Source organism: Pinus tabuliformis, chromosome 4_1 (assembly GCF_031772625.1).
Source record: "Pinus tabuliformis cultivar Carrire ecotype Pingquan chromosome 4_1, CPIR1, whole genome shotgun sequence".
Taxonomy (NCBI): Eukaryota; Viridiplantae; Streptophyta; class Pinopsida; order Pinales; family Pinaceae; genus Pinus; species Pinus tabuliformis.
In genome coordinates this window covers 314,732,380-314,742,521 of record NC_142303.1, presented here as the reverse complement: position 1 = coordinate 314,742,521, position 10,142 = coordinate 314,732,380, and positions in this window count along the sequence as shown.

Genomic DNA, 10,142 nt, shown 5'->3' with positions numbered 1-10,142 from the left:
ATTAGTAGAGAACCCAAAATTGTATTTCTAAATAGGAGAGGGTGGAGAAATGCTTTAAATGCGGGTTGTTATCATTCTAATGAATCCCTTTGCAAAGGGGATGTTAAGATTCTGAGAGAGAAGCTAGGCCTGGCTCCTGTGAATCTGAACATCTCTTGAGGAACGATTATCTGTTATATTGGCTAGTGATTCCTTTGACAGAGAGATATTTTTGTAATTTCTGTTTCCTTTCTTGTCAAGTCAAGTTGGGAGAGCATTGTAGTTAGGCTTATATATAGCTAGAATGAGTAGAGTGAATCTACTGAGAGGGTGCCTGAGGCTTTTGAGAAGTCATTGTAATCCCTTCAAGACAGGGGTGTAACTTTTATATTGTGTGGATAAGAAAATATTAATTGTTGTTTCAAACTATTGTGTGTTGTCCACTATATTCATGTTGCCTATATATGTGTAGTTTGTGAATTTTTTTATTACTCGAATGGAAGATAACACGAATCTGGCTTTTGTCGATGATATAGAATTTAGTAATCCTGTAGGTTCCACTACTACTATTGTCCTTGGTGACTCTGAAGGTGTCCTTGGTGACTCTAAAGGCATGAGTTCATCTCTTCAGAATTAGAGACTTCCTATTGCTATTGTTGGTGCTTTTTCTAAACATGATGAACATGAGCAAGGTAATGAGGAAGATGTTGATTGAAATTCTAAACACGCCAGGCAAATTGTCGACTCTCCATCATTTAGACATGGTATTTGCAACAAGAGGGTCAGGTCTCCTAATGATGATCTGTCAGTACTGGAGAGTTAGAAGGAGATATCCAAACAGTCTAGGGATTCAACACTAACACAAATAGAGAACAATCCAGAAAATACCATAAATTTCATCATGGATCTGCATTATTTTCTCGATATATTTTGGATGGAGATCATAAAAGCAGTTAGAAAAATCTTGAGCCATTTATCAGAAATGGGCTTGGAGCAGTGGATATTCAATTTCTAAGAACACTAGATCTTGCCTTACCTGGAATTTCCTCTCCTCTTCGTAAAGAGAACGTCATTTTTCTCTTACAGTGTATAGAGGATTTGACCCTAAATTGCCTTTAGACATTCCTTGAAGATTTCAAAAGGTGCATAATTGAAGGAAAATGGCTAAAACACATCGGGGTACCAATCTCCTAGCCTATCTTTTTTGTTCAATTCTAAATGGAAATCTCTTGGTTTTTAGTTAAGAGACCTTCCCTTAATTGATATTTCATTCTATGGCAAACCCATTGATGATGTCATGCGGGCCCTCCAACAGATGGGAGTGGTGGTTGAGTATGGGAAAGGATGTGGTGTTATCACCAGTTGAAAGGCTTAGCTGCTCGAACACCCTTCAAACTAAGACACCTTATAAAACTTCAGGAGAATGTATTGTATTATTGTAACAATAATATTTATTTTATTTAAAAAACAAAATTGCTATGTTTATCCCTAATTAAAGAATGGATTGAGATATGGTAATGTATGCAAATGTCGAGCTAGCAATGAATTGTCAATTGTCTTTCATTCCATGTCCTTGATCATCTTTGTGATAATTCAAATTCTCCAAAACAGACACAGATGTAATGAAAACAAAAAAGTGATATTGTAATTTTCTTTTATCAAAAACTATTTATTGTAACAATAATATTTATTTTACTTGAAAACCCAAATTGCTATGTTCAACCCTGATTAAAGATAATGTATACAAATGTCAAGCAAGCAATGAATTAAAATTAGATGCAGAACTCTATGCTTTGATTAAACTTCTCATTTCAAATTCTCCAAAATAGACACAGATGTAATGAAAATCCAAATTGCTATGTTCAGCCCTAATTAAAGATAATGTATGCAAATGTCAAGCAAGGAATGAATTAAAATTTGATGTAGAACTCTATGCTTTGATTAAACTTCTCATTTCAAATTCTCCAAAATAGAAAAAAATGTAATGAAAACAAAAAAGTGATATTGTAATTTTCTTTTATCAAAAACTGTTTATTGTAACAGTAATATTTATTTTACTTGAAAAACCAAATTGCTATGTTTGGCACTGATTAAAGTTAATGTATGCAAATGTCAAGCAAGCAATGAATTAAAATTTGATGCAGAAATCTATGCTTTGATTAAACTTCTCATTTCTATGACTTCTATTCGAAAATATGTGAATTGACTTTGATTCCATGTCCCAGCTTTAAAATCTAGTTTCTAAATTTTTTATGACTGGTCCTTGAAACAGTTTCCTTACAAAATTAAAATAAAAATAACTTCAATATCACTATTGTTATACAATAATCGCCCTAGAGATGTAGAAATTTCTATTTGCATCTGTCTTCTTCCTATAGAGTATATTCTCCATAGGAAAGAACTCAAATTTCGTCTAATTTCGTTGGTAATTGGAAGCAATTTTTCTCAGTCAGAGGTAAACATTTTTGTGGTTGCACATTTTTCAATGAATTGAAGATGATATAAGAAATTTTCTGCTAGATATTTCGTAAAAGTCATATTCTTTTAATGATTTTGATGACGTTATTTATTAAGATAGTCCATACAGTTCTGTAAGAACCTTTTCTCAATTAAAATACACAAAATAAACAAATTTTGGAAAATATGACATACTGGCAGCGTATTTTCGCTTGAGAAGGGAATATTATTTAGTCATTTTTCCCATTCCTAAAATGAAGAACATGCATTCTGCCCTGGCAGCGTATTTTCGCTTGAGAAGGGAATATTATTTAGTCATTTTGCCCATTCATAAAATGAGGAACTCTATGCTTTGATTACACTTCTCATTTCAAATTCTCCAAAACAGACACAGATGTGATGAAAACAAAGAAGTGATATTGTAATTTTCTTTTATCAAAAACTATTTATTGTAAGAGTAATATTTATTTTACTTGAAAAACCAAATTGCTATGTTCAACCCTACTTAAAGATAATGTATGCAAATGTCAGGCAAGAAATGAATTAAAATTTGATGCAGAACTCTATGCTTTGATTAAACTTGTCATTTCAAATTCTCCAAAACAGACACAGATGTAATGAAAACGAAAAAGTGATATTGTAATTTTCTTTTATCAAAAACTGTTTACTGTAACAGTGATATTTATTTTACTTGAAAAACCAAATTGCTATGTTCGGCCCTGATTAAAGATAATGTATGCAAATGTCAAGCAAGCAATGAATTAAAATTTGATGCAGAACTCTATGCTTTGATTAAACTTCTCATTTCTATGACTTCTATTCAAAAATATGTGAATTGTCTTTCATTCCATGTCCTAGCTTTAAAATCTAGTTTCTAAATTTTTTATGACTGGTCCTTGAAACAGTTTCCTTACAAAATAAAAATAAAAATAACCTCAATATCACTGTTGTTATACAATAATCGCCCTAGAGATGCAGAAATTTCTATTTGCATGTGTCTTCTTGCTATAGAGTATATTATCCATAGGAAAGAACTCAAATTTTGTCTAATTTCCTTGGTAATTGGAAGCAATTTTTCTCAGTCAGAGGTAAACATTTTCTTGGTTGCACATTTTTCAATGAATTGAAGATGATATAAGAAATTTTCTGCTAGATATTTTATAAAAGTCATATTCTTTTAATGATTTCTATGATTTTATTTATTAAGATAGTCCATACAATTCTGTAAGAACCTTTTCTCAATTAAAATACACAAAATAAACAAATTTCAGAAAATATGACATACTGGAAGCGTATTTTCGCTTGAGAAGGGAATATTATTTAGTCATTTTGCCCATTCCTAAAATGAAGAACATGCATTCTGCCTTGTCAAATAAAAAACATTTTGCCAATTCATCCAATCATCTTTGTGATAATTCAAATTCTCCAAGATAGACACAGACGTTAACGATGTAATGAAAATGAAAGAGTGATATTGTAATTTTTCTTTTATCAAAAACTGTTTAGCTAAAACTTAAATCTTAAACTTAAAGATTACAGATAATTGGAGTTTCCTCTAACCAAAGACAAATGCTCCAAAGGGATTGGTCGAGTCCACCATTTCCTTATTCATTGAGGGTATGGCTTATGTAGTGACAACAGTTTCAATAGTTGCACTTGCTAGTCTTGAACGCACAACATATTTGGTGCTCTCTACATCTTTTTCTTCCCATATCTCAGGCAAGGCTTCTCTAATGTTGTGAATACTTTCAAGGGAAAAATATGATTCCTTTGTTTGGACTAAAGTTCACACCTGATGATGACAGTGAACACCAATATTAAAATAAGAAAAGATTGGACTAATTAAATGAGCTTACAAAAGCCTCATATCCCATTTAGAAAGATATAGTCTTACCAATACAGTTTGCAGGCCTACACGCTTTCCTGTGGCTAGCTATATTCCGGTGACTGTCATCAAATAAAATCTACAGAGAAACACAATATATTTAATAGCAACTCCTACAATAGACACTTTTGAAATGACCTGCATACGGTAAAGAAAAATGGATGTTGTATGGTATGCCACAAGCCAGAAATGCCTGAAGTATGTGATGTCTAATTGCAAGTTGCCAAATTGTTTTGAGACTAGATTATGATTTAGTACAACAGTCCCTTTGTAGCTCCTCTCTACTGAAAAGGGGCTATAATTTGGGAACATAACTATAATTGAGCATTATGTGGGATGTGATCAAACTAACAAGCATGCCTTGTTTAAACATATGTGGCACACACCTTAAGCTTTATGTTTTTGGAGGAAATTATTGCTGAACACAATATTCTCTTTCTAGATCCTCTTTGTTGAAAGATTGTGTACAAAGACAAGTGGGTAATTGTGAAGTATATGTGACATGATCAGAGTAACATGCATCTCTTTCTTGTCAAAATACCACTATAGCACAACTTTTCAAAAGACAATAAGGCATTCACCTTGGGGCAATCTTTTACATTAAAATGAGAATTAACTATTTTAGCCAAGATGGCCATTTTTAGAAAACGTATAGATACCCCTAGGCCCTCACACTAGGCCAAAGCATAGATGATAGCTATCCTTATTTGTGTACCAAGGGAGATTTGGTATAAATTTCTATTTTACCTAGATGAGTCAATCTTAATGTAGACCTATATTGATTGCTAATGGATTATATAATTCAATTTCATGAAAAAATGGATAGTTGAAAGAAAATGGCCATCAAAATATTTATTCCCATACCATTCTTTGTGGATCAACATTTGCAAGGTGAAGAGCCTGCTCCATGGCCTCTTTTGAGGGCTTACAAATTATGGGTGCCTTTCGGGTTGTAGAGTTATCAGTGGGCATATCCAAGTCATTATTGCTTTCAGTAATTTCTGAAGGAGGGTTAAGTGTCTCAAAGCATATTATGCCTTCAAAGTAATCGTCCAACCCTAGCTTGTTAAGGACCTTTGCAACATGAACTTTTTCATTGTTTGTAAATATTTGTTTTACACAACAAAGTTACAAAAGGTTGAGAAGTATGTTTATATATTTCCAAAAAAACCTAGGACTTCATCATGTGCTATCATCATATAAAGAATTTGAAGGGATCCATATGATCTTACAATTTTCCTCTGAGGCATGCTTAATAACAAGTTCTTCAGCACAGGGTCTGGTTTAAGATTCTCATATGGAAATCGTCCATGAAAAAAATTGTATAAGAAATATTTGATTCCAATGAGTGAAGAAAGATAGTGTTTTTTACCAAAAGCAATATATGGTATTCCAAACAACGTAAACAATGCAAGTCAAATCAATGGAATTTTCTTTGATCTTGTCGAAAGTTAAAACATTAGATAGTTGTAAATTCACCAACCAGAAGACATAATATTTCTTAGGTACCTATAGTAATCGTCATAGTCGAAGTCATAGCCCATTTCCTGCATAGATAAAAGACAATTGTCAATAATAAGCAATGAATTCATGAATGAAAGCAATTCAAAAGCAATTGTTAGCAATAAGATTGAACATATTGATGCCTAGTAATTATTAAATAAAGAAAATTTCAATTTTTAACACAATGAACTTGTATTCATATATCATCCTCAATGGACCAAGAAGAGAGATCCTTGAGGCTTAAACACCACAGACAAGAAACAGGGTTTCAGTCTCATAAATCTGCAAAGGGGATTTTGGTAGAGCATCACTAGTGGATCAATTTCCTTGGCTGAATCATAAAAACCCATGGAGTGATTATGGACAGTCTATCTTAGATGTTCTGTATTCATTTCAAGAAGAACGCTCTAATTGAAATTAGAAAATAACTCTCCTCTTAAGCTACTTTCCAAACTATTGCAATTAGCAGGGTTACAAAATTTTGTCATTTTGCCCATTCCTAAAATAAAGAACTTGCATTCTGCCCTGTCAAATAAAAAATATTTTGCCAATTCATCCAATCGTCTTTGTGATAATTCAAATTCTCCAAGACAGACACAGAGGTTAACGATGTAATGAAAATGAAAGAGTGATATTGTAATTTTCCTTTTATCAAAAACTATTTAGCTAAAACTTAAATCTTAAACTTAAAGATTACAGATAATTGGAGTTTCCTCTAAATAGAGACAAACGCTCCAAAGGGATTAGTCGAGTCCACCATTCCCTTATTCAATGAGGGTATGGATTATGCAGTGACAATAGTTTCAATAGTTGCACTTGCTAGTCTTGAATGCACAACATTTTTGGTGCTCTCTACATCTTTTTCTTCCCATATCTGAGGCAGGGCTTCTCTAATGTTGTGAATGCTTTCAAGGGAAAAATATGATTCCTTTGTTCAGATTGAAGTTCACACCTGATGATGGCAGTGAACACCAATATTAAATTAAGAAAAGATTGGACCAATTAAACGAGCTTACAAAAGCCTCATATCCCATTTAGAAAGATATAGTCTTACCAATACAGTTTGCAGGCCTACATGCTTTCCTGTGGCTATATTCTGGTGACTGTCATCAAATAAAATCTGCAGGGAAACACAATAGATTTCATAGCAACTCCTGCAATAGACGCTATTGAAATGACCTGCATACGATAAGAGAAATGGATGTTGTATGGTATACCACAAGATAGAAATGGCTGAAGTATGTGATGTCTAATTGCAGGTTACCAGATTGGTTTGAGACTAGATTATAATTCAGTACGACAGTCCCTTTGTAGCTCCTCTCTACTAAAAAGGGGCTATAATTTGGGAACAAGACTATAATTGAGCATTATGTGGGATGTGCTCAAACTAACAAGCATGCCTTGTTTAAACATATTCGGCACACACCTTAAGCTTTATGTTTTGGGACGAAATTATTGTTGAACACAATATTCTCTTTCTAGATCCTCTTTGTTGAAGGATTGTGTACAGAGACAAGTGGGTAATTGTGAAGTATATGTGACATGATCAGAGTAACATGCATCTATTTCTTGTCAGAATACCACTGTAGCACAACTTTTCGAAAGACAATAAGGCACTCACCCTGGGGCAAGTTTTTACATTAAAATGAGAATTAACTCTCCACATTTTAGCCAAGATGGCCATTTTTAGAAAACGTATAGATACCCCCGGGCCCTCACACTAGGCCAAAGCATAGATGCTAGCTATCCTTATTTGTGTACCAAGGGAGCTTTGGTATAAAATTTATATTTTACCTAGATGAGTCAATCTTAATGTAGACCTATATTGATTGCTAATGGATTATATAATTCATTTTCATGAAAAAAGAGATAGCTGAAAGAAAATGGCCATAAAAATATTTAGTCCCATACCATTCTTTGTGGATCAACATTTGCAAGGTGAAGAGCTTGCTCCATGGCCCCTTTTGAGGGCTTTCAAATTATGGGTGCTTTTCGGGTTGTAGAGTTATCAGTGGGCATATCCAAGTCATTATCGCTTTCAATAATTTCTGAAGGAGGGTTGTCCCATAAGTCTCATAAAACTCTCTGCTAATGTCTGGGACTCAACTCTTTTAAACTCCCATTTTTTATTCATATAATATGTTATACAACAACGAGGCCACACACATGATTCAAACCCCAAACGTTCCCTCAATGCCTAAGGATAATTCTTAATTACATTTACAACCCCAGTAGGGGTGGGATGATCTAACTCTTAGTGTGTGTAATAGTGCATTGAATCTAGACAACACATTTGGCGTATTGAATATGAACACCAAGCGCATGTCCATATGGTCTGATCACCTTCAAGTTGAAAAGTTGGAGATGCATATAAATGACTATACAAACAAGAATTAATGAAACCGAAGACAATAACTAATTGTAGGGATGAAACCCTCAAAATCAAACCCTCATTAAATTAAAAACCTGCTCCATGAAAAATTAAACATCGTTGTCTTGGCAACTTGTTATAGGACGCCTTGAACATAATATTTAATGGCGAACCTGTCATGTATTTGGAATAGAGGATAGACCATATTAAGCAACAAAACCTCATCAAACCCCCTCGGCATTGTGGATGAAAAGGGAAGTTTAGGGTACCTGATTTAGGGTAAACGACAGTTAGAAAACAAGGTAGGAAAAGGAAATCTACTCCTCAACAACATTATGGTATCAGTACATGCTTTTCTATTGCCATATCTGCAACAAGCTAGCAACTTATCTACTAACAAGTAGACATGTTAAAGTTAGGGCATGTAGAAGTCAAGAATTACACTAAACTACCAATTCAAAGTATTACTTGGGTGTATAATCTTTGTGACAGTCAAGCTAATAGTTGATGCGATGCTTCAGTGAGAGGCAAAAATTTTTTTGTAGAAAATATTAACCCGTAAGAAGGAATTATTGTAATCCGATGTAAATTAAAAGGGGCATATCAATGTATAGGGAAGGATTTATCTTCATACCTCGGCCCTGTATGTTGCAATGCATTCCAATGCAAAACAAATACATATATAAATGTATTCCAGTGAGTTGAAATACAAAGTTGAATCACATGAAACAATAGAGATTAAATGCTTACCCTGAGTCCAGCCATGGTTGTCCCATAAGTCTCATAAAACTCTCTGCTAAAGTCTGGGACTCAGCTCTTTTAAACTCCCATTTTTTTTATTCATATAATATGTTATACAACAACGAGGCCACACACATGATTCAAACCCCAAACATTCCCTCAATGCCTAAGGATAAGTCTTAATTGCATCTACAAGCCCAGTAGGGGTGGGATGATCCAACTCTTAGTGTGTGCAATAATGCATTGAATCTAGACAACACATTTGGTGTATTGAATATGAACACCAAGCGCATGTCCATATGGGTCTGATCACCTTCAAGTTGAAAAGTTGGAGATGCATATAAATGACTATACAAACAAGAATTAATGCAACCGAAGACAATAACTAAGCGTAGGGATGAAACCCTACAAATCAAACCCTCAATAAATTAAAAACCCGGTCCATGAAAAACTAAACATCGTTGTCTTGGAAACTTGTTATAGGACCCCTTGAACATAATATTTGATGGCGAACCTATCATGTATTTGGAATAGAGGACAGACCATATTAAGCAACAAAACCTCATCAAACCCCCTCGGCATTGTGGATGAAAAGGGAAGTTTAGGGTACTTGATTTAGGGTAAACGACAGTTAGAAAACAAAGTAGGAAAGGGAAATCTACTCTTCAACAACATTATGGTGTCTGTACATGTTTTTCTATCACCATATTTGCAACAAGCTAGCAATTTACCTACTAACAAGTAGACATGTTAAAGTTGGGGCATGTAGAAGTCAAGAATTACACTAAACTACCAATTCAAAGTATTACTTGGGTGTATAATCTTTGTGACAGTTAAGCTAACAGTTGATGCAATGCTTTGGAGAGAGGCAAAAAAACTTGTGTAGAAAATATTTACCTTACAAATTGTAACTAAAGAATACCTGTATCTCTTGTGAATCTGCGCATTCCAGAAGTCGGTCCCTTCTTTTGGTCTTTCTGGAGGTTCATATTTGCCCGGGAGCCTCTTATGCGCAAAATGTTCGTACCACAGAGACATTCGGTATCCGAATATCTCCCCTCGAGCTCTGTGACCCTGCTGGTTGATGTGCTCTAATTGGTAACAACCCTGGGCTATTTCTGTGTCTCTGGCTCTGTCCATGGATCGTTGGAGGATCAAATTTGCGCTGCTCAAGCAGTTAGGGAGTTGCAACTACCTCAACATAAT